The 23,939-nt window shown below is 40.6% G+C and overlaps 1 protein-coding gene across 1 annotated transcript in view; it reads left to right on the top strand.

The window, feature by feature from the left end:
• The window catches only part of ADCY1 (adenylate cyclase 1), a 424,936-nt gene that overhangs the window by 30,709 nt on the left and 370,288 nt on the right, over positions 1–23,939 (top strand). The gene's annotated exons all lie outside the window — the stretch shown is intronic.

The raw sequence follows: 23,939 nt of genomic DNA, 5'->3' as shown, positions 1-23,939 counted from the left end.
GCTGTGGCGAGGAGGGCGTTTGCCCAGGTTCGCCTGGTGCACCAGTTGCGGCCCTACTTGGACAGGGAGTCATTGCTCACAGTCGCTCATGCCCTCATCACCTCAAGGTTCAACTACTGCAACGCTCTCTACATGGGGCTACCTTTGAAAAGTGTTCGGAAACTTCAGATCGTGCAGAATGCAGCCGCAAGAGCTATCGTGGGGCTTCCCAGATTCGCCCACATTTCTACAACACTCCGTGGCCTGCACTGGCTGCCAATCAGTTTCCGATCACAATTCAAAGTTGGTAATGACCTTTAAAGCCCTAATGGCACTGGACCAGAATACCTCCGGAACCGCCTTCTACCGCACGAATCACAGCGGCCGATAAGGTCCCACAGAGTTGGCCTTCTCCGGGTCCCGTTGACCAAACAATGTCATTTGGCGGGCCCCAGGGGAAGAGCCTTCTCTGCGGTGGCCCTGGCCCTCTGGAATCAACTCCCCCTGGAGATTAGAACAGCCCCCACCCTCCTTGTCTTTTGCAAATTACTGAAGACCCACCTATATCGCCAGGCATGGGGGAATTGAGACACCTCTCCCAGGCTTTTATATTTTATGTTTGGTATGTATGTGTTGTATGGTTTTAATTGTGGGGGTTTTATATATCTTTTTCTTTTAATATTAGATTTGTTTTCACTGTTATATTGTCTTTTATTATTGTTGTGAGCCGCCCCGAGTCTTCGGAGAGGGGCGGCATAAAAATCTAATAAATTATTATTATTAATTATAATTATTTTTACTTAATTATTAATCTTAAATTTCAGTCAATTTGGGAAAAAGAAAAAAGGGAAAAAATTCTAAATATTCTCTATTTTCAATCAATTAAAATCAATAATATCATTAATCTCCCCAACAATTCTAAATTCAATTCCATTTATGCATTAATCCAACTCAGTATAACCTACTACATAACTTATTATCAATACTTCTCACTTTATTAAAACAGATCAGCAATTCCTAAATTCATATATCTAAATAAAAAAAAATAACTAAAGTTTTAAAAAGAGCAAAGAAAACAATGCAGGCTTAATCAACCCTTCTCAAACTCCAATTTCTTTAATCTAAGCAAAACTTTGAACCAAACCCTTTTTTATTTATTTGTATCCCCTTTTAATCCCCTTTTCCATTTTATTCTTTCTATTCTTCCTTCTTGGAAGGAATTACTTTGTTAGAAAAATAAAGGGGTTATTGGATCAAACTTTGGACACTTGAGAAGTTAGTTATGATAGTGGCAATGTCCCAGGGTTATGTGAACATCTTTTGGGATCTTCTGACAAGCAACTGCAGGGATTCACTTAACAACTGTGGCAAAACTCATTTAATAACCGTCTTACTCAGATGGTTAGCCTCCATTGGGGTCAGAACAGAAGTTGAGGATTATCTGTCTGACCAATGCACACTTTTAGAAGCAGATCAGGGGTCCATTTTGAAGCTCCATAGAAAACATCTAGGGGAGAAGGCAGGTAGTCCTCGTCTTACAATGGTTTATTTACTGGCTGTTCAAAGTTGCAATGGCCCTGAAAAAAGTGACTTATGCCCCCTTTTCACACTTATGACATTCATAGCAGCCGCACAATTGCGTGATCAAAATTTGCCCACCGTTTCATATTTATGACCGTTGCTGTGTCTTGCAGTCACATGACTCCCTTTTGCAACCGTCTCACAAGCAAAGACAATGGGCGAGGGGGGGCAGAGAAACTAGATTCGCTTAAAGACCAGCTTTCTAACTGATCCACGCTCAGGGATGAAAATATGCCGCTCAGACAGGTACATGGTGTTTTGCCAGTTTATAAAACCTTACAAGGTGTGCAGGTTCTCCAAATATCTCCAATATACTACTGAAACTGCCATGTTTACAGCTTCTGGTAGCTGTCCCCAAATGTCATTTTTGCTGACTCACCATTTTGCAACCCTTTACTTGAGGTCTCCTAGAACTCCCAATTTTTAGTCTTTTGAACTAAACTTTTGCACAGCATAGTTTTATATCATAAAGAAACCATGTGCCAAATTTCATCAAAATCTGAGATGGTAAAGTGGGGATGATCTTTAAAATTGGTCCACTTAGAAACATAGAAAAATAGAAGATTGACAGCAGAAAAAGACCTCATGGTTTATCTACTCTGCCCTTATACTATTTCCTGTATTTTATCTTAGGATGGATATATGTTTGTCCCAGGCATGTTTAAATTCAGTTACTGTGGATTTACCAACTACGTCTGCTGGAAGCTTGTTCCAAGCATCTACTACTCTTTCAGTAAAATAATATTTTCTCATGTTGCTTTTGATCTTTCCCCCAACTAACTTCAGATTGTGCCCCCTTGTTCTTGTGTTCACTTTCCCATTAAAAACACTTCCCCCCTGAACCTTATTTAACCCTTTAACATATTTACATGTTTCAATTATGTCCCCCCTTTCCCTTCTGTTCTCCAGACTATACAGATTGAGTTAATTAAGTCTTTCCTGATAGGTTTTATGCTTAAGACCTTCTACCATTTTTTAGCCCGTCTTTAGACCCGTTCAATGTTATCAATATCTTTTTATAGGTGAGGTCTCCAGAACTGAACACAGTATTCCAAATGTGGTCTCACCAGCACTCTATACAATGGGATTACAATCTCCCTCTTCCTGCTTGTTATACTTCTAGCTATGCAGCCAAGCATTCTACTTGCTTCCCTTCCGCCTGACTGCACTGTTCACCCATTTTGAGACTGCCAGAAATCACTACCCCTAAATCCTTCTCTTCTGAAGTTTTGGCTAGCACAGAACTACCAATACAATACTCAGATTGAGGATTCATTTTGCCCAAGTGCATTATTTTACATTTGGAAAGATTAAACTGCAGTTTCCATTGCTTTGACCACTTATCTAGTAAAGCTAAAACATTTGCCATATTACAGATGCCTCCAGGAATATCAACCCTATTGCACACTTTAGAGTCATCGGCAAAGCTTCTCTACCAAACGTTCCCCTATGTCACTCACAAAGATATTAAAAAGAATAAGATCCAGAACAGATCCTTGGGGCACACCACTTGTAACCAGGCTCTGCTCAGAATAATCGCCATTAACAACAACCCTCTGATATCTATGCTTCAGCCAGCTGCAAGTCCACTGAACTATCCAGGGATTAAATCCAACCTTCACTAACTTATCTATTAGCTCTTTATGTGGAACCATATCAAAGTTATAGTTATAGCTTATTAAATTTGTATGCCGCCCCTTTCCAAAGACTCGGGGCGGCTCACAATATAATAGTAATACAATATATTACAAATATAATAATAAAAGTTAAATCAGTTTAAAAGCATATATTAAATATACATATTAAAATCCCTAACTATAGAATAATACACATTCAACGTAATCCATCATACAGTGAGACTGAAAACATAATAAAAAAGGGGGGAGAAGGTGGCAATTATCCCCATGCCGGGCGACAAAGGTGAGCCTTCAGCATTTTACGGAAGGTGAGGAGGGTGGGGGCTATTCAAATCTCTGGAGGGGATTGATTCCAGGAGAATCAATTTCCCCATGCCTGACAGCAGAGGTGGATTTTAAGGAGTTTGCAAAAGGCAAGGAGGGTGGGGGCAATCCTAATCTCCGGGGGGAGTTGGTTCCAGAGAGTCGGGGCCACCACAGAGAAGGCTCTTCCCCTGGTCCCGCCAGCTGACATTGTTTGGTGGACGGGACCCGGAGAAGGGAACTCTGTGGGACCTAACCGGTTGCTGAGATTCGTGCGGCAGAAGGTGGTCTGGGAGGTATTCTGGTCCGATGCCATGTAGGGCTTTATAGGTCATAACCAACACTTTGAATTGTGACTGGAAACTGATCGGCAGCCAATGCAGGCCGCATAGTGTTGGCGAAACGTGGGTAGATCTTGGAAGCCCCAAGATTACTCTCGTAGCCGCGTTTTGCATGATCTGAAGTTTCCGAACACTTTTCAAAGGAAGCCCCATGTAGAGAACGTTGCAGTAGTCGAACCTCGAGGTGATGAGGACATGAGTGACTGTGAGCGGTGACTCCCACTCCAAATAGGGCTGCAACTAGTGCACCAGGTGAACCTGGGCAAACGCCCTCCTCACCACAGCTGAAAGATGGTGCTCTAATGTTAGCTGTGGATCGAGGAGGACGCCCAAGTTGCGAACCCTCTCTAAGGGGGTCAGTTATTCCTCCCCTAGAGTAATGGACAGACAGATGGAATTGTCCTTGGGAGGCAAAACCCACAGCCACTCCGTCTTGTCAGGGTTGAGTTTGAGCCTGTTGACACCCATCCGGACCCTCACAGCCTCCAAGCAGCAGCACATCACTTCCACTGCTTCACCGACTGGACATGTGGTGGAGATTTATAACTGGATATCATCTTCATACTGATGATACCTCACCCCATGCTCTTGGATAATCTCACCCAGCGGTTTTATGTAGATATTAAATAGCAGGGGGGAGAGGACCGATCCCTGAGGCACCCCACAGGGGAGCAACCTAGAGGTCGACCTCTGACCCCCCACTAACACCGACTGCGACCGATCAGAGAGCTAGGAGGAGAATCACCCCAAAATGGTGCTCCCACACCCAACCCCTCCAGCCGGTGCAGAAGGATACCATGGTCGATGTTATCGAAAGCCGCTGAGAGGTCAAGAAGCACCAGGACAGAGGATAAACCTCTGTCCCGGGCCCGCCAGAGACCATCCATCAGTGCGACCAAAGCAGTTTCCGTGCTGTAGCTGGGCCTGAATCCAGACTGCTGAGGGCTTTGCTGAAATCCATATAGGCAATATCCACGGCACCTCTTTCATCCAACACCTTTGTGACATAGTCAAAAAGTCAATGAGATTAGTCTGACATGATTTGCCCTCAAGTAAAGCCATGCTGGTTTGGGTCCGATAAGTTATTGGTTTTTGGTCTCCATCATTTAATTATAACTGATGTCAAGCTAACTGGCCTGTAGTTACTAGCTTCTTCTCTACTGCCCTTCTTGGGGATAGGCACAACACTGGCCATTCTCCAATCATCAGTAACATCTGTTAAAAAGGGATTGGTTAAAAAAATCAGTCAAGGGGGTAGCAATCACATCTCTGAGTTATTTAAGAATTCTGGGGTGGATTCCATGTGGACCCATTGCCTTATTTGTCTTTAATAGTTCAAGTTCTTCTAAGACATCGGCCTCTGAGATCACTGGAGCTGAATCTCTACAGCAGGAAGCAATGGTATATCCACCCATAGCATTATATTGTAAGCTGCCTTCTAAGAAAAGTGAACAGAAGTAGCTATTCAAATGGTCAGCGACCTCCTTATTCCCATCAATGTATTATCTCCAGTACTAAGCTTTGTGGTGCTTGACACAGAATGACCCATAATCCTATCTAGGGGATTATTTTTTTGAAAACCAAAATTATTTTTATGTTCTTTGTATTTTGATTTAATTTGTAGGTAAAGTAACCAATCAAAATTAATCCCTTTTTCAGTAAGTTTTTGTTTGGTAATTAAATCGTTGTTTTCATCTAGGAGTTGTTTATAAGTTAAGATTTTATCGGAAGATAGGGCATTCAGGTATATTACCAGTTTCGGAATGGAATGGTAGTGGTTTTTCTTTATGTCTTGCCAGGTGTCTATTGGAGCCTTTCTTATATAATGGTGTTTGAAATATTTTGGTATTTTGTGGTTTTCAGATGTTAAGAAGGTGTGCCACCCAGATTGAAGATCAAACCCTTCAAGGGTTAGTACTCTTTGATAATTTTTTTAAAAATAATATCCATTCCTTCAATAGATTTAAAATCGAAGCCTGGTGATATAACTCCATGTTTGGCAGACCAAAGCCTCCTCTTACTCTGTGGTTTTGCAAATGTTTAAATTTAATCCTGACCTGTTGTTTTTTTTCCCCAGATGAATTTGCAGATTTTTTTAATGGAGGTTATAAAAAAACTTTTGTTTTGTTTAATTGGTGCTCTTTGAAATAAGTACAAAAATCATGGGAGAATGTTAATTTTGATTGCGGCTATTTTTCTCATTAGGGAAAGATGTAAGGTGGACCACCTAGTGAGAGCTTTTTGTATGTCGGTACTTAATTTTTTGTAATTGTCCTTTTTGATGGTGCTGCAATTTGCTGTAATTCACAAGCCCAAGTGTTTAATAGTTTTTGTGGTTTTTATTTTAAGTGCTTCTTCTATTTCTGTGATCTGTTTTTGTGTCATATTTTTAGTTATTATTTTTGTTTTTTCTTTGTTAATTTTTAATCCTCCAATCTCTCCAAAATTGCAAATTTCATTAATCAAAGTTAATGCTGTTTCTAATGGGTCTTGTAGAATAAAAACCATATCATCTGCGAAGACTTATGCTTTATAGTGCTCTTTTTAAATTTTTAATCCTTGGATTTCTTTATTATTTCTTACATTATTTAGTAAAATTTCTATAGCAAGAATGAAGATTAGTGGAGCTAAGAGACAACCCTGACATATACCTTTCCTTATACAGTGATACCTTGTCTTACAAACCCCTCGTCATACAAACTTTTCGAGATACAAACCCGGGGTTTAAGATTTTTTTGCCTCTTCTTCCAAACTATTTCCACCTTACAAACCCAAGCTGCTGCCACTGGGATGCCCCGCTTCTTGACTTCTGTTGCCAGTGAAGCGCCCATTTTTGCGCTGCTGGGATTACCCTGAGGCTCCCCTCCATGGGAAACACCACCTCTGGACTTTCGTGATTTTGCGATGCTGCAGGGGAATCCCAGCAGTGCAAAAACGGGCACTTTGCTGCCAACAGAAGTCCGGAGGTGGGGTTTCCCAGCAAGGGGAGCCCCAGCAAAATCGCAGCATCACAAAAACACGGAAGTCCGGAGGTGGGGTTTCGAGGACTTCCGTGTTTTTGCGATGCTGCAATTTTATTGAGGCTCCCCTTGCTGGAAACCCCACCTCCAGACTTCCGTTGCCAGCGAAGCACCCGTTTTTGCGCTGCTGGGATTCCCCTGCAGCATCACAAAAACAAGGAAGTTTGGAGGTGGGGTTTCCCATGGAGGGGAGCCTCATGGGAATCCCAGCAGCGCAAAAACGGGCGCTTCGGCTGGCAAAAGGGGTAAGTTTTGGGCTTGCATGCATTAATCGCTTTTCCATTGATTCCAAAACATTGTTTTGTCTTACAAACTTTTCACCTGACAAACCTCATCCCGGAACCAATTAAGTTCATAAGACAAGGTATCACTGCATTTATTTTGTCAGTGATATCATTGTTTACAAGTATTTTAGCTGATTCTTGTGCGTATATTGCTGTAACAAGTCTTACAAAATTATCTGTGAATTTTATAGTACCCAATTGTGTTGTGAAGAATTGCCAGTAAAGGCTATCAAAGGCCTTTTGAAGGTCCACAAATATCAAAGCAGTGGATTTATTTTTGTTGTAATATTCTAAGATATTTAAAATGATTCTTGTATTTGTTCCAATATTCCTCAAGGGGAGAAAACCATTTTGATCGGGGTGTATTATACCATTTAGTATTCTTCTTAGCCTTTCGGCAATTATGGAAGCAAAGATTTTATAATCTGTATTGAGCAGAGAGTGGTCTATAGTTCTGAATATACTTTCTATCTTTGTTTTCTTTAGGAATTAATGTTATGTATGTATCATTCCAGGAGGTTGGGAGTTTACCTTCCTCAAGGGCTTCATTAAAAATGTCCAGCATTGTAGATTCCAAGATTTCTTGGAACAGTTTATAGAATTCAATCTGGACCTGGAATTTTTTTATTTTTTTATTTTACAATTGTGTTATTTAGTTCTGATAAAGTTATTTTATCACTTAATGTGAATTGATCTTCCTCAGTTATTGATGCCAGTTCTATTGCCTTAAAGTACTTTATCTTTTATTTCTCCTTTGTCGTATAATTCTTCATAGAATAATTGAATAATTTGCTTTTTATCGTTAATCTTTGTTTTTAGATTTCTGGTATTATCTTACAAGGCCTCTATAGTTTTATCTGCTTTTTGGTAAGCAAGTTTTGATGCTAACCATCTCCCGGGTTTATTTGCTGATTCAAAGTGCATTTGTTTAGCAGTTTTTAATTTACATGAGAGTTTTTCTTGGGTTCTTAGATTTATTTCATGTCTGATGGTATTTAGTTCCCCTAAGATCACGTTTTATTTTGGAGAGTTTTTTCTAAATTCTGTAGTTTTGTGTTTAATGTATATAATTTGTTTTGGATAGTGAGTATTTCACTTCATTTATATGTTCTATATTAGTCCAAACCATATCTATACGCGACCAAGACTTATGAGAGGAGGGGAGGAAATGTATTGTTTGCCATCCGGGTTATAAAATCTCCATAAATCTTTTAAAACAAGTTCAGCTGATAATTGCTCAAAGGAAACAGGTAATTGTTTTCTTGTTTTTGTCTTATTCATACTTCTATGATCTTTCCTTTTATCGGAAATTGCATTAAAATCTCCCACTATTATAATATTTACTACATTCAGTTGTAAAAAAAAATTGTATAAATCTGCGTAGAATACGGATTGATTTATCGAATGGGCATAAATTGCAACTATGGTTTGTTTTTTTTACTCCTATTGTAATTTGTATGATGAGTATTCGTCCATTTTCATCTGCATGAATGAATTTTGGGTTTAATTTTGATCATCCTGGTGCAAGGGATAAAAAGACTTCCCCAACACTGGGAGAATGTAAAATAGCACCATCTTTGTTTTTTATATGGATTTCCTGAAGACGTATTATATCAGAATTTTATTGTGAAAGTTTGTGAAAAATCTTCTTTTCTTTTGTTAGATTTATTTAATCCATTGATATTAACCCAAAATAATCTTATTTCATTGTATCGCAATTTAGTTTGTAGGTTATCTTTTCCTTTCTTGCTTCCATCTGTGCTCTTGTCGTCGGGCCTTCTCTTCCAAATTCCTCTCTTGTTTCTTAAGCTCCAATTTCTTTGTCTAATAAGTTATCTTCTGAGCTAAGTTCGTCTATACTGTCTTTGTCTTTGCTGTCTTCTTCTTTGGAATTCTGTTCATCAACGTTTTTAATCACCTGATCATAAAAATCTTTGGCATCTTCTACAGAGGTGATTTTGTATTTTTTGTCGAGGTTACCAACATACATTCAGGGATTAGCCACCTAAAGGGTATTTTATTTCTGTTTAATTTGTTAGCTAAGGTTTGGTGCAGTTTTCGTTTTTCTCGCACACATTATGAGATTTGACGGAGTACTATTCTTTACCTTTATAGGATATCAAATATTCTTTCAATAGATTATAGACCTTATCCCTTATCATTTGTTTAGTGAATCTAATACATACTTCTCTAGCCAGTTGATTTCTTCTTGTGACACTTGTAGAAATTCTATATACAGTGGTACCTCTACTTAAGAACTTAATTTGTTTTGTGACCAGGTTTTTAAGTAGAAAAGTTTGTAAGTAGAAGCAAGTTTTCCCATAGGAATCAATGTAAAAGCAAATAATGCATGCAAACCCATTAGGAAAGAAATAAAAGCTCAGAATTTGGATTGGAGGAGGAGGAGGAAGAAGAGGAGGAGGACAGTCGTTGCCAAAGGAAGAAGGTGAGGTGAATCAAAAAAATCCAAAACTTTAAGGCTTAAAAAACAGGGGGAAACTGTGAGGAGGAGCATACACTTCCCATTCACCCGGTGCGAGGCCCATACACTGCGCCAGAGAGAGAAACCCAAGTGGGAGAGAGGGGGGAACCTCCTGTTCCTTTGACCGAAAGGCAGCGACTGCTGCTACCTGCTTTCTCTTCCTTCCCATGCTGAAGGACTCCTCGGTTTGGCTTATGCTGAGTTGATTCGGCCAGGGCAAAGCGCCCCCTTTTGCCTTTTTTGCACCCAGACACTCCGGGAGGCAACCTTGTACTGGGTGTATGGGAGGCAGCACGAGGGAATCAACACAGCAAAATGGTTTATTCCCTCTCCAAGCACCCAGAGAAAGGAAAACGCTCTGTTCACTCTGAGCTGCCCAGAGCGAAAGGAATATTTATTTTCTCTGGGTGCTTTGTTCGCTCTGGACTGCCAAAGCCTCCTTAAGTACTGTTCTGCCTGACTGGGCTCAGGCAATGCGTAACAGTCCAAGGGAAAAAAATCAAACACACACGTGCTCTGCTAATCAGAAAACTTGTATTAGATAAACAAAAAAGGGTTACTCAAAAACAGTTCTTAGTGTCCGAAAACAATGATAGTGCAAGGCTTACTTCAGCCGCATACAAAAACACAGGAAAAAGCAAACAAAGACAACCTGGAATGAGCCAAGACGTTTCAGGAGTCCTTTTGAATCTTTGGAGCAAACAGCAAGTCCCAGAGTTTTCACCTCCCACTTGTCTGAAAAAGCTGGGTTGAAAACTCCAACGGCACAGAACAGAAACTTCAGAGCAGGAACCACAAAATAACACAGATAAACAGCCACAGTTTGCCTTGGCCTTTGTTCCCTTTTATCCCTTTAGCCCTCATTAAGGGAACCACACCCAGCCTTCGGTATAAGAACCACAACCAGCCCAGGTGCTCCTAAAAGGACTTGTAATACTCCTTAAAGCGATCCCTTCTTTGCATAGCTCTTCGTCTACGCAGATCAATATATTGATCTGCAGAAGAACCCAGAGACGAAAGACTGTCTGAGGGACTGCATGCCAAATCCCCTGGGCTGTCTGCTGAATCCTGCGTACCAGTGGCCTCGTCTTCCTGGCTGCCTGCCACATCTTCCTGGCTGTCAGCCAGGCTTTCGCATTCACTTTGTGCTGCGTCTCTCCCATATGTGGGAGCAACGGCTGGCCCAGTCCAAATCCTCCTTGTTTTTTGTTATCCTGCAAATATTATAATTTAATTCTAGGGTTTTTTCCTGCCCATAGAAATTTTGTTATAATTCTGTTTAATTTTTGGAAAAAGTCTTTCTTCAGGGTAATTGGGATTGTTCGGAACAAATATAAGATTTTGGGTAAGATGGACATTTTGATTGCTGAAATTCTCCCTATAAGGGAAATCGGTAACTTATTCCATCTTTCCAGTTTCATTTGGATTTTTAAAATTAGCTCTGTATAATTATCCTCTGTAATTGTTATTGCCTTAGACATCAGGTTTATACCTAAATATTTAACTCTTTTTTCAATTTGCAACTCTTAATTTATTTTCTAATAATTGCTTTTCTCTATTTGTCATGTTTTTTGTTAATATTTTAGTCTTCTGTTTATTAATTTTTAATCCTGCTACTTTCCCAAATCCAGATTCAATGGTGTCTTCTATAATAAAAACATTCCAATTTAAATTATCAAATGCCTTTTCTGCCTCTAAAAATATCAAAGCCAAATTTTTTCTGGGGTTTACTTCATAATATTCTAATATATTTATATTTCTTAAATTATTTCTGATATTCCTATTTGGTAAAAAACCATTTTGGTCCGGGTGAATTACTTCATTAATAATCATTTTAAACCGTTCTGCCAATATCATTGCAAAAATTTTATAATCTGAATTTAGTAATGCTATTGGTCTATATTGTCTAATTAAATGTGTTTGGGTTGGGTCCTTAGGAATTAAAGTGATTAGTCCCTCTCTCCATGATTGTGGAATTCTCCCTTTGCTAAGAACTTCATTTAACATTACCAGCATTAGTTTTTTCATGGGTTCTTGTAATTGTTTATAAAATTCTGCTGAAATTCCATCTGTCCCAGGTATTTTATTATTATTTTGTTTCTTAATTGCCCTTTCTAGTTCTATCATTGATATGTCTTCCTCCATCCTGTTTAGGATAATTTCAGATATTTGGGGTACTTTGGACTTATTTAAATATAATTGTATTTCTTCTCCTCCTATCTCATCCCTTTTATATAATCCTTGAAAGAAATTTTAGCTATTGTTTTCCCCCCCAAAATTGAATTGTTTCTCTCCCATTTCATCATCTAATTGTTGTATGTGTTTCTTTTCTCTTTCCTTTTTCAATTTATATGCTAGCCACCTTCCTGGCTTGTTCGCTTGCTCAAAATAATTCTGTTTTACAGATTTAATCTTCTGGGCTATCTCCTCTTGTACCAAGAGGTTTATTTTATGTTTAATTAATTCCTTTTCTTCCTTTATTTCCACATTCTCTGGGTCATTTAGTAATTTAGTTTCTAACTCCCCTAATTTCTTCTGGTTTTCCCTGATTTGGTTATTTTTAATTTTATTCTTTTTACTTATATATGCAATTGTTAGTCCTCTGACAAAAGCCTTTGTCATATTTATTTATTTATTTATTAATTAATCAATCAAATTTGTATGCCGCCCCTCTCCGCAGACTTGGGGTGGCTAACAACAGATTACATCAAGATGGCGATCCTTTCAGACGCCTAATCACATCGCTAGGAAGTAAAAGTTAAAAAAGTTAAAATAACTCAAGTATAGATATAGCAAAATCAGGAGTGACGAGACACAACAAGCAGCTCAAAGCAGCAAATGGAGGTACGTTCCAGAGTGAGGGAGGGAGAGAAAACAGAGGGAGCACGTTACCAGAGAGAGAGAGAGAGGCAACCTATGTAACCCTGCCATTACCCAGCTGAGGCAACCCGATTAGTTCTGCTGTTCCCCAGCTGATTTAAATTACTTCCCTGCTAAAGAAGCCTCCCAGCTGATCGCCATACTGTTTCGACTGCAATTGCAACTAAAGTGCTTACAGCCTTCCTAAGCAGCACCAAACAAGGCAATCTGAGGCTTGGAGCTTCAGCTGAGCCGTTTGGTGGCTCCTTGAAACAAAGTATCTAAGACTCCCATAAACAAAAGGAATAGGAAGGAGTGAGTCACAAGGGGACTTTCAGTAGTAGCTGCTAGTATTTCCCCAGCCCAACCAGGACCACTCTGAAGCCCTAATTCCCCCCTGGCACCTGAAAGAAAGTGAAAAAGAAAGTGGGAAAGGACAGCCCCGACTCTGCAAACACCCAGACGGTGTTAGGAGACGGAAGAAGCAAAATAATCTTAATTCAAAATAAATTAAGGCTAATTGATACCGAAGGGAGAGTGAATCTTGCAGAAAGCGCAGCCAATTCCACAGCACTTCAATTTAACCTGGGTGGGTGGAAAAGCAAACTGTGAAGAGCTTGATTCCCTTCCTGACACTATACAGCTCACTGCAAAGTACCTTAGAGCTTTCAAAGAAGCACAATCGATTCCCCAGCCCTGCAAACTGACCTGGGTGGATGGAATACTATAGGAAAGCCTCCTGCAGATCATAAAACGTCTGTACCTTCCCAAAGCTGGGTAGCTGATCCCAAAGGACTCTGAAGCAGCAGCACTAGGAGTCCAACATCAAAATCCCAACTGCTTTCACAGGGAATCGCCATTACCATGTGGATTACTGAACAAAGACTGGGCTCTTACTCCTAAAACCACTCATCTAGCAGTGATGCTCCAACCCCCCCTAGTGGCTGTAAAGTAACCTAGCAGTCACGTCTAAAACCTTCAACCCCCCCCCCCAGTGGCTGCAAAGGAACCCAGCAGGATTATTAAGACTCACCCCAGCAACTATGCCAATCAAGAAGAAACCCCAAGTAAATAATTCTGATAACTTCAATAACATTTGCTTTATATGCAACAACACAATTAATATACAAGAAGGATTTACAAAATGACACTCCTGCAAAAAATCAGCTCACCATACTTGCCTTAACATAAATAAACATGTCGCCACTTTTCTTCAAGGTAATCCCTCATTCTACTATTTCTGCCCATCTTGCACTCCCAAACCAGACTCCTTCAGCAATTTGTCCGATGTAATCCTAACAGCAGTCTCTAAAACTCAACAATCATACACAGAAAGCATGGAACCACGGCTTGCCTCCATAGAAAAAAACATCCAAGATGTAATAAATGCTAAAACCCCAAAAGAAGTACCCTACACCACTCCACCACCACCACTTAATACTCCACGTAGGCCACCACAACCTCGACCTCCAAACCCAACTACAGACATCCCCACCCTAGTTAAAGATACCATGGAGCGTGAACAAAAGCGTCAGAACGCCATCCTATTTGGCCTGGAGGAAAATGGGGATCTAACAAATATACATAATATCATCCGCAACCAGGGTCCTCAAACGATTGCTCCTGATGACATCTTAGACGTCACTAGAAGCGGCCCTGTACTTAGGTACAATGATGGATCAAAGGCTCCCCGATATTGCAGAATAGTCTGCAAAACTGAAGCTACCAAACAACATTTCATCAAGACCATGAACACCATCGCCAGAAATAACGCCAAATACAACAAACTCAGATCCAGACCAGATCTAACTCTACTTCAACGCATCCGCTCTTGTGAACTACGGGCTGAACTTAAGCAACGTCGTGATCATGGTGAAACTAACCTATACATAGACTACCGCTCTGAATGCATCAAAACCAAAACCCACAACCCTCCCTTCATCTCCCAACCCACCACCCCTCCTCAGCCATCCTACACTTCTCTACCTACCATCCCTCACCAACAAAAGGACATCCCCAGCACTTCCAACAAAGAATAGGAAAGCACGCCCCTTACTACTTCAATTCAATTCAATCCAACTTCAACTCAACTCAATCCAATTTCATTCCTGAACACAAATTCAATCTCAAATGTAAACTAATCAATGCAAGAAGTATTATCAACAAGTTGTCTGAATTCCTCCTCCTACTTGACACTAATATATTTGACATAATCTTAGTTTGTGAAACATAGCTGAATACTCCATCATCACACCAAGTAACTACCTTGTTTTCCAGTCTGACCGTGAATTCCACAGAAGAGGCGGTGTAGCTATATTCTATAAAAATTCACTCAATCTAAAAAACATCCAAGTTGCACATAATCTTATCCTTCCTGAAACCATAACCACTCCGCTTCCTGCTTTGCTACAGAGCTCCAGATTACGACATTACTCATGCAACAAAACTAACCTCCCTACTCACTTGGGCAACCTTCTGCCCCTATCCCATTATATTCCTTGGTGGCCTCAACCTACCACACATCAACTGGACCCTAAACAAATGCTCCACAGAACCTATACATACTGCCCTTTACAATGCCATCACCAGCTTGGGACTTGAACAATTAGTATCAAACAATACTAGACTCAATAGCTGTCTTGACCTCATATTCTGTAATAGCAAAAGTGCTATCTATGGACTGCATATAAAAGAACCCTTCTCCAACAGCGATCACAGTATGATTAACTTCAACCTCAATCTACACCATCCTAACACTCACCTGAATAACGTGACACCTAAGTACAATTTTAGGAAAGCCAACTATGAACTCATTGATGCCAATCTCTCAATTCTCAACTGGCAATCTTTGTTCTCCAACTGCAACACCATTGATTATCTCTGCAACACGTTCTTACTCCAAATTAAAAGACTTATCGGACTACATGTGCCACTCACTTCATCCAGAGGTAAAAGAAAAAATAACTTACCTGTCTCGATAAAGAAACTACAAACCAAAAAAGGATCCCTCTGGTGTAAAAGCAAAAAAGGCCAAGTAACCAACTTCAAAAGCCACTACAAAAGCATATGCCAGCAAATAAAAGCAGAATGTCTCAACTATCACAGGAAACAAGAGGGAAACCTCCTTCGCACCAAATCTAACCGAGCCTTCTACAACTTCGTCAACAACAAACTCAATGACTCTAAACCTATACCACCTCTCATAGGACCCAACAACAAAGAATACCAAGATGATCCATCCAAAGCTAACCTCTTCAACTCTTTCTTTGGCTCTGTCTTTGCTAACAGTAATGGCTCATCCCCCATCTTTGCAAATCACACCTCAAACTCTCTCAACAACCTAACCCAAATCGAATTCACTGTAGACCGCGTTGAAAAAGCAATCCGTGACCTCAAACCTTCCCTATCAGTCAGACCAGATGATCTTTGTGCATACTTCCTAAAAAAGCTTTCTTCTGCTATAGCTGAACCTCTAAGCATTATCTTTCAAAAATCCTTCAGGACCAGCACACTCCCCAAGCTATGGTCAAAAGCAATAGTCATCCCCATCTTCAAAAAAAGGAGACTCTTCTCTCGTTGACAACTACAGACCAATATCACTATGCTGCGTCTCATGTAAAATCATTGAATCAATTATAAATCAATCAATCACCCTTTACTTAGAATCTAATAACCTACTCTCTAACAAACAATTTGGATTCAGAAAGAAATTATCCTGCAACCTACAACTACTTTGATGCAATTTATATGGACTTTTGCAAAGCCTTCAACTCAGTGATCCATGACAAACTACTCCTAAAACTCAAATTCTATGGCATCTCAGGATTCCTCCACAGCTGGATTACTGCATTCCTGTCAAACAGGCAACAAGTTATCAAAATTGGAAGCACCATTTCCACCCCCGTCCCTGTCAAAAGTGGTGTTTCTCAGGGCAGTGTACTAGGTCCTACTCTTTTCATTCTCTACATCAATGACCTCTGCGATCATATCGCAAGCAACTGTGTTCTTTTTGCCGACTATGTAAAACTTTTCAACACCACTGACAACACATTTACTCTCCAAAAAGACCTTGACTTTGTCTCAGATTGGTCTAACACCTGGCAACTTCAAATATCAACCAACAAATGCTCTACCATCCACATTGGCAAAAAGAATCCAAACCGCATATATAAACTGAATAAACAAATTCTCACAGCCAACCCACACTTAGTAAAAGACCTTGGAATACTAATATCAAATGACCTAAGTGCTAAAGCCCACTGTAACAATATCGCCAAAAAGGCTTCTAGAGTTGTTAACCTGATCCTAGGTAGCTTCTGCTCCAGTAATCTCACACTACTCATAAGAGCCTACAAAACTTTTGCCAGACCCATCCTTGAATACAGCTCATCTGTCTGGAACCCATACCACATCTCGGACATCAACACCCTTGAAAACGTCCAAAAATATTTCACCAGAAGAGCCCTTCACTCCTCCACTCGAAACAGAATACCCTTCAAAAATAGACTAACAATCCTGGGTCTAGAAAGCTTAGAACTATGGAGCCTAAAACACGATTTAAGTATTGCCCACAAGATCATATGCTGCAAAGTCATACCGGTCAATGACTACTTCAGCTTCAACCGCAACAACACAAGAGCCCGCAACAGATTCAAACTTAATATTAACCACTCCAAACTTGACTGTAAAAAATATGACTTTAACAATCGAGTTGTCGAAGCATGGAACTCATTACCGGACTCAATAGTGTCAACCCCTAACCCCCAACATTTCTCCTTTAGACTATCCATGATTGACCTCTCCAAGCTCCTAAGAGGTCAGTAAGGGGCGTACATAAGTGCATTAGTGTGCCTTTTGTCCCCTGTCCAATTGTCTTTCCTTTATCTCATATATCATATATATTTTCTTCCTTTCATATATCTTCTCTATTTTTACACATTATCTTTGTATATATTACTTCATGTCTATTCTCTTCCATATGTATTGTGTATTGGACAAATGAATAAATAAAAAATAAATAAATAAAATAAAAAATAAAAAGTAACAAAACAATATAAGCAAATCTAATATTTAAGTTAATTTAAAAAGAAACCACAATTTAAGAAACCAATCATACATACAGACATACCATGCATAATTTTTTTTTATAAGCCTAGGGGGAAGGGAATATCTCAATTACCCCATGCCTGACGACAGAGGTGGATTTTAAGCTTCTTTCTCACGTACCTGCCTCCCAGCTGTGTGTCACAAGCCCTACTTGGACCAGAAGACACTGCTCACAGTCACTCATGCCCTCATCACTTCGAGGTTTGACTACTGCTCTCTACATGGGGCTACCTCTGAAGAGTGTTCGGAAACTTCAGATCGTGCAAAATGCAGCTACAAGAGCAATCATGGGCTTCTCCAGGTATGCCCATGTCACACAAACACTCCGCAGTCTGCATTGGTTGCTAATTAGTTTCCAGTAACAATTCAAACTGTTGGTTATGACCTATAAAGCCCTTCATGGCATCGGACCAGAGTATCTCCGAGACTGCCTTCTGCCGCACAAATCCCAGTGACCAGTTAGGTCCCACAGAGTTGGGCTTCTCCAGGTCCCGTCGATGAAACAATGTTGTTTGGCAGGGCCCAGGGGAAGAGCCTTCTCTGCCGTGGCCTCAACTCTCTGGAACCAACTCCCCCCAGAGATTAGGATTGCCCCCACCCTCCTTGCCTTTCGCAAACTCCTTAAAATCCACCTCTGCCGTTCTCCTGGGCCGTTTCCGCTTTACGTATGGTGTGTATGAGATGTATGATTGTTTTTTATATCAAGGGTTTTAAATTGTTTTTAACTATTGGATTTGTACGGTTTTGTTGTTGTGAGCCGCTCTGAATCTCCGTAGAGGGGCAGCATATAAATCTAATAAATAAATAAATAAATAAATAAATAAATAAATAATGGCCTGTGGCCACTGGCTGTCCTTGGGATACGTTCCTTTGGTTTCTAGGTTCCTTAAGGGCATTGCTAACACTCACCCCCAACGATTCACCGTTCCCTACGTGGGATCTTCCTAAGGTCCTTCACACACTAACTGGTACTCCCTACAAACTGCGAGAGGCATCACTATGCTACCTATCTCAAAAGGTCTTCACACACTAACTGGTCCTCCCTACAAACCACTGCAAGAGGCATTCCTATGCTACCTATCTCAAAAGGTCTCCTTCCTCATTGCCATTACTTCAACAAAGTGCATTTCTGAGTTGTCAGCTCCGTTGTTCAGTGATGACCTTTGTTGCTACCACCATGACAAGGTCATCCTTCGGCTTGACCCTGCCTTTGTTCCAAAGGTCAACTCTACCTTCCACAGGGGCCAGAATATCATCCTTCCTACCTTCAGCTCTTGCCCTTCGCATCCTTTGGAACACAGGTGGCATACCCTTGGTGTGAAAAGGGCTCCTCAAATATACATAGAGTGGACTCATCCATTCAGGAAGACAGAAGCTCTCTTAATCAACTTTCTTCCACAATCTCTAGGCCTTAAGGTCTCTTCTTCGACCATTGACCTGTGGATTTCCAGTGCTATAGCCAAAACCTATGACTTGGAATCCCTTCAATGTCCACTAGGCATCACGGTGAACTCAACCTGCAGCGTGGCCACCTTGATGGCCTGGGCTACTCAATGCCCTTTGGAAGAGCTGTGCAGAGTGGCCACGTGGAGCTCTCCCACTCCCTTCATTCGCTACTATTGCATAGACAAGTATGCCTCGGCTCATGCGTCCTTCAATCGCAGAGTACTAACATGAGTGATAGAGCATTCCCTATAGCCCTTCCTTGAGACAACAGCTTTGGTATGTCCCATCCTGACTGCTGACTACTCCCCTCTCTGGAGAATGAGCATTGACTCACCTGATAAGCTCTTTCTCAGAGTAGGGGGAATCAGCAGTCAGGCCCCTGCCCTCATTTTCCACCTCTCTCTCTCTCTCTCTCTCAGGCCTGACTTCTGATCCTGATTCCAGGCATCCTCTATATTCTAACTCCTAGTACATTCTATTCCATCTTGTTTCAAGTGATGGAGCTGTGACTGGTTTATTATACTTGTAAGTTAGTTGTGCTCGCCACACCGAGTCACTCTTTCAGATTCGTCAGTTAAACTGGGGTCAAAGGGTGGATCCATTCCTTTTATACTTCTCTGACTTGGTACTGCCTCTGATGAGCTAGTACAACCCATCCTGACTGCTGACTTCCTGTACTCTGAGAAGGTGAGTCAACACTCATTCTCCAATCATCAGGAACCTCTATTAAAAGGGATTGGTTAAATAAATCAGTCCGGGGTAGCAATCACATATCTGAGTTCTTTAAGAACTTTGGGGTGGATGCCATCTGGATATCTCCCTTTACTGTCATTTGGGTAATTTCATCCACCATCTTGTTGTCATAATCCTCAGATTGCCCTGGAGGCCTATAGATCACCCCAATTCTAATGACAGAACCCTCTTTAGTTTGCATGCAACCCAGAGACTCTCCGGCTCTTTACATGTACTGTATTTTGAATCAGTGTTACTTTTAGATTTTCCTTAACATAAATGGCTATTCCAATTCCCCTTCTCTCTACTCTATCCTTCCTATACAATGTAAATCCTGGTATGGATATTTCCTATTCATTGGAGTCCTTAAACCATGTCTCAGTTATGGCAACCAGATCCAAATTATCTCTAGATATTATGGCCATTAACTCACAGAGCTTGTTGCTCAAGCTTCGAGCATTCATGCACATTTATTTATTTATTTATTTTTTATTAGATTTGTATGCCGCCCCTCTCCGTAGACTCGGGGCGGCTCACAACAACAATAGAACAATTCAAGACAAATCTAATAATTTAAAAACATTTTAAAAAACCGTTATTAAAGCAGACATACACACAAACATACCATACATGAATTGTATAGGCCCGGGGGAGATGTCTCAATTCCCCCATGCCTGACGGCAGAGGTGGATTTTAAGGAGTTTACGAAAGGCAAGGAGGGTGGGGGCAATTCTAATCTCAGGGAGGAGCTGCTTCCAGAGGGTCGGGGCCACCACAGAGAAGGCTCTTCCCCTGAGACCCGCCAAATGACATTGTTTAGTTGACGGGACCCGGAGAAGGCCAACTCTGTGGGACCTAATCGGTCGCTGGGATTCATGTGGCAGAAGGCGGTCCCGGAGATATTCTGGTCCGATGCCATGAAGGGCTTTATATGTCATAACCAACATTTTGAATTGTGACCGGAAATTGATCGGCAACCAATGCAGACTGCGGAGTGTTTGTGTAACATGGGCATACCTTGGGAAGCCCATGATTGCTCTCGCAGCTGCATTCTGTACGATCTGAAGTTTCCGAACACATTACATAAAGAACATTATTATCATTATTTGTTTGCCCCTTATCATCAACCACATCTATTTCATTTACAGCTGCCTTTTCATAAACTTCCACAAACTGATTTATCCTCATTGGTCTGGGACAGAAATCATCCACATCAGTTACATCTCTGTACGTATTTATTTTAAATACATATTTATTTTACTTTTGTGACTGGCAAATAAAGAAGGTATTTTTATTGCAAAGGTGCCTCCAGTTTGCATTTATCGTAGCACTGATGTTGGCTAATCTCAAAAAAGCCAAATAAACTGCCATCCAAAGCAGGTATAAATTATTTATATATTGTTGCTAAGAAAGCAATCTGAATATTAGATTCAAATTTAGAGAAGCTTAACTTTTTTTTCCTTGTTCATACTCTCTTGCTTTTCATGGATAAGTTACATTTGATCTGTGTTTGACCGCTCTGTTCTATTCTTCTAAATATCTCCTGATAATTGAATGATGGAACTCTCTCTTAAGAACCATAGATTCTGAGTGTTAAGAAGAAAGTAGATTGCGTCGGATGCGGAATAAGTACACGAACCACAGAGCTGGGTTTTATGGGTCACTTTATTTATTTAAAACTGTACCTGCAGAAGAAGCCGATGTGGCAGAACTTCCATTCCAAACATCCTTGGGCCACTATGTGCGAAAGCTCCTTGGTGGGCAAGGGAAGGTCACCCTTGACCTTGGCCTTGAACTTGATCTTGGCCTTGACCTTCTCTTGCCCTCTGTCATGCTCAAGGCATGTAGGAAGGCTCATCCCCATTTGTCGACTTGCGGCCAGTGAGCTCCAAGGGAACCCCCTCCCCAACTCTCAGGCATTCTCTGTCCGGAACTTTTGGTGAGGGGAAGCCTATCACCTTCCAAAAGGTGCCCTAAAGGAAATCACACAGTTGCTATTAACTCCCTTTTCTGCCCCACTCCACCATCCCAGTGACCAAGGGAATTTGAGCTAATTAACCTAATCCTGATGAGTGACTACTGCTAAGCACCCCCTAACCTCACCCATCCCCAAGCCTAGTGTGGAGTAGGCAAAAAACCGGCCATAACTTAAAATGCGGTATGGCTGTCAAAAATTCCTACTTGGCCCCCAGAGGCAACCAGCAGTCATACTGAGACCATAGGGAGGGAGGGAGGGTGCCTGCAATGGGGCCGATGAGACCAAATTGAAAAGGGCGGAGAGTGGCAAGCCCATTGCTTTTATATGGGGTCACTCCGCCCTGGCCCTAAATCATGCCTAGTGCCGAGCGCAGGGCCTCCTGGGCGATCACATGCATTATTGCATGATCACCCATCTCAATGCCTCCGGCAACGGTGGCTGAGTGCTTCCAGCTCCACTGCACATGTCGACCCTCCTGAAGCAGCCAGCCTCGCACAAGTTAAACAACTCAAAATATGTTACCAATGCAAATTCCTATCCTTTATATTGGTTTCCATTACAGAAGTTCTAGTGTCTACAGTATGTCTGGCCCAAAATAACTAATTAGTTCTTTACAAGAAATAGTTTGCAGAGATTTGTAGCGAATATAATAATCTCTCTATTCCTTGACTGAATTAATCCAATCTGAATTAATTCCCTCTATTATAGCAAAGACATTTTCAGTCATCTGTAATTGCACTTAAGGTGATTTCTAAAAAGACTGAAGTAATTATCCACGTACATACAATTAAGAAATAAAGGTATTATTAATAAACACTCAAAGCATTATGCTTCAAACATACCGTATTTTTCGGAGTACAAGATGTACCTTTTTACCCCCCCAAAAGAGAGTGAATATACTGAATGTAGCCCCATCCATCCACCTCCACTCTTTGGTCTCTGCCTGCCAGCAATTTATCTTCTTGCAGCAAAAAACAACAGCCAATTTCAGCACAGTCTGATCCTTCCAGTAATTTACCTTCATGGAGCTTTAGTTTCACATTCTATCCAGATAGGGTAGTTCTCCACTTAGACCCTATTTTCACCACAAAGGTGGACTCTATCTTTTACAGGAAGCAGGAAGTAATCCTTCCCTCCTTTTACAAGAATCTGAAAACAGCAGGAATCATCATGGCACATGTTAGATTTGCGTAGAGCCTTGTCCATATACATAGAGAGGACAATCGCTACCAATAAATTGGAAGTGTTATTCATCTCCCATTTACTTGCGGGCTAGCTCCACCCCTTGAGAAAGGGCATATCACTGTATACCTATGCTCCTTCTCTCTTCATTGCAGTCACTAAGTAAACATGCCCATGGTATAGTATCTCCATAACTGATATACAGCCTGCTTTGGCTCTGCTGGGTTCCTGTAAGACTTGGGTTTGCTCTTCTGCCTCATTGGGTCTCACACTTCTCACCCTCTTTCGCAGCTCAGTCACTTACCTGGTCTGTTGATTTCCCAGAATAGTAAAATAAAATAAGCAGATTTCCAGATTCCGGTTATTTTTTAAATAACAATTGAAACACAATGTGTTGTGTGAACAAGAGTACCCTATTTTTATTTTATTTTATTTTTATTTTAATAGAATAACAGTCTTAGAAGGGATCTTGGTGGTTTTCAAGCAGGAAAACCTATACCATTTCAGACAAACTGTTGTCCGATTTCTTCTTAAAAACCTTCAGGATTGGAGCACCAACAATTTCTGGAGGCATCTTCTTCAACTGTTTTTATTTTATTTATTTTATTATTTTATTATTTTACAAATAATTCAAGGTGGAAAATATATCCATTTTATTTTTATTTTCTCTACAACAACAGCTTTGTGAGTTGGGCTAAGAGAGACTAATTGGCCCAATGTCACCCAGCTAGTTTTGATTCCTAAGGCGGGAGTTAAATTCACAGTTTCCTGTGCTGTACCCCCAGATTCAATAGCCAGCATTTACAATTAAGAGGATTTGTGGTGCTAGATCTGGAAAACATGTGACTCTTGCCAGTTGGTAAACCTAATAATTGAATAAATGTTGAGAATAGCAAACAATGTTTAAGTATCAAAATAACAAAAAAAAAATTGATAGAATTACAGTGACATGGTGATGTATATAAGTTCCTGTAATAAAATATATCCTTTTTGTCTCTTCTCTTTTTTG

This window comes from Erythrolamprus reginae, chromosome Z, assembly GCF_031021105.1.
Source record: "Erythrolamprus reginae isolate rEryReg1 chromosome Z, rEryReg1.hap1, whole genome shotgun sequence".
In the NCBI taxonomy this organism is placed as follows: Eukaryota; Metazoa; Chordata; class Lepidosauria; order Squamata; family Dipsadidae; genus Erythrolamprus; species Erythrolamprus reginae.
Note: the sequence above shows the minus strand (reverse complement) of the source record. Positions and strands in the feature narration are given on the sequence as shown.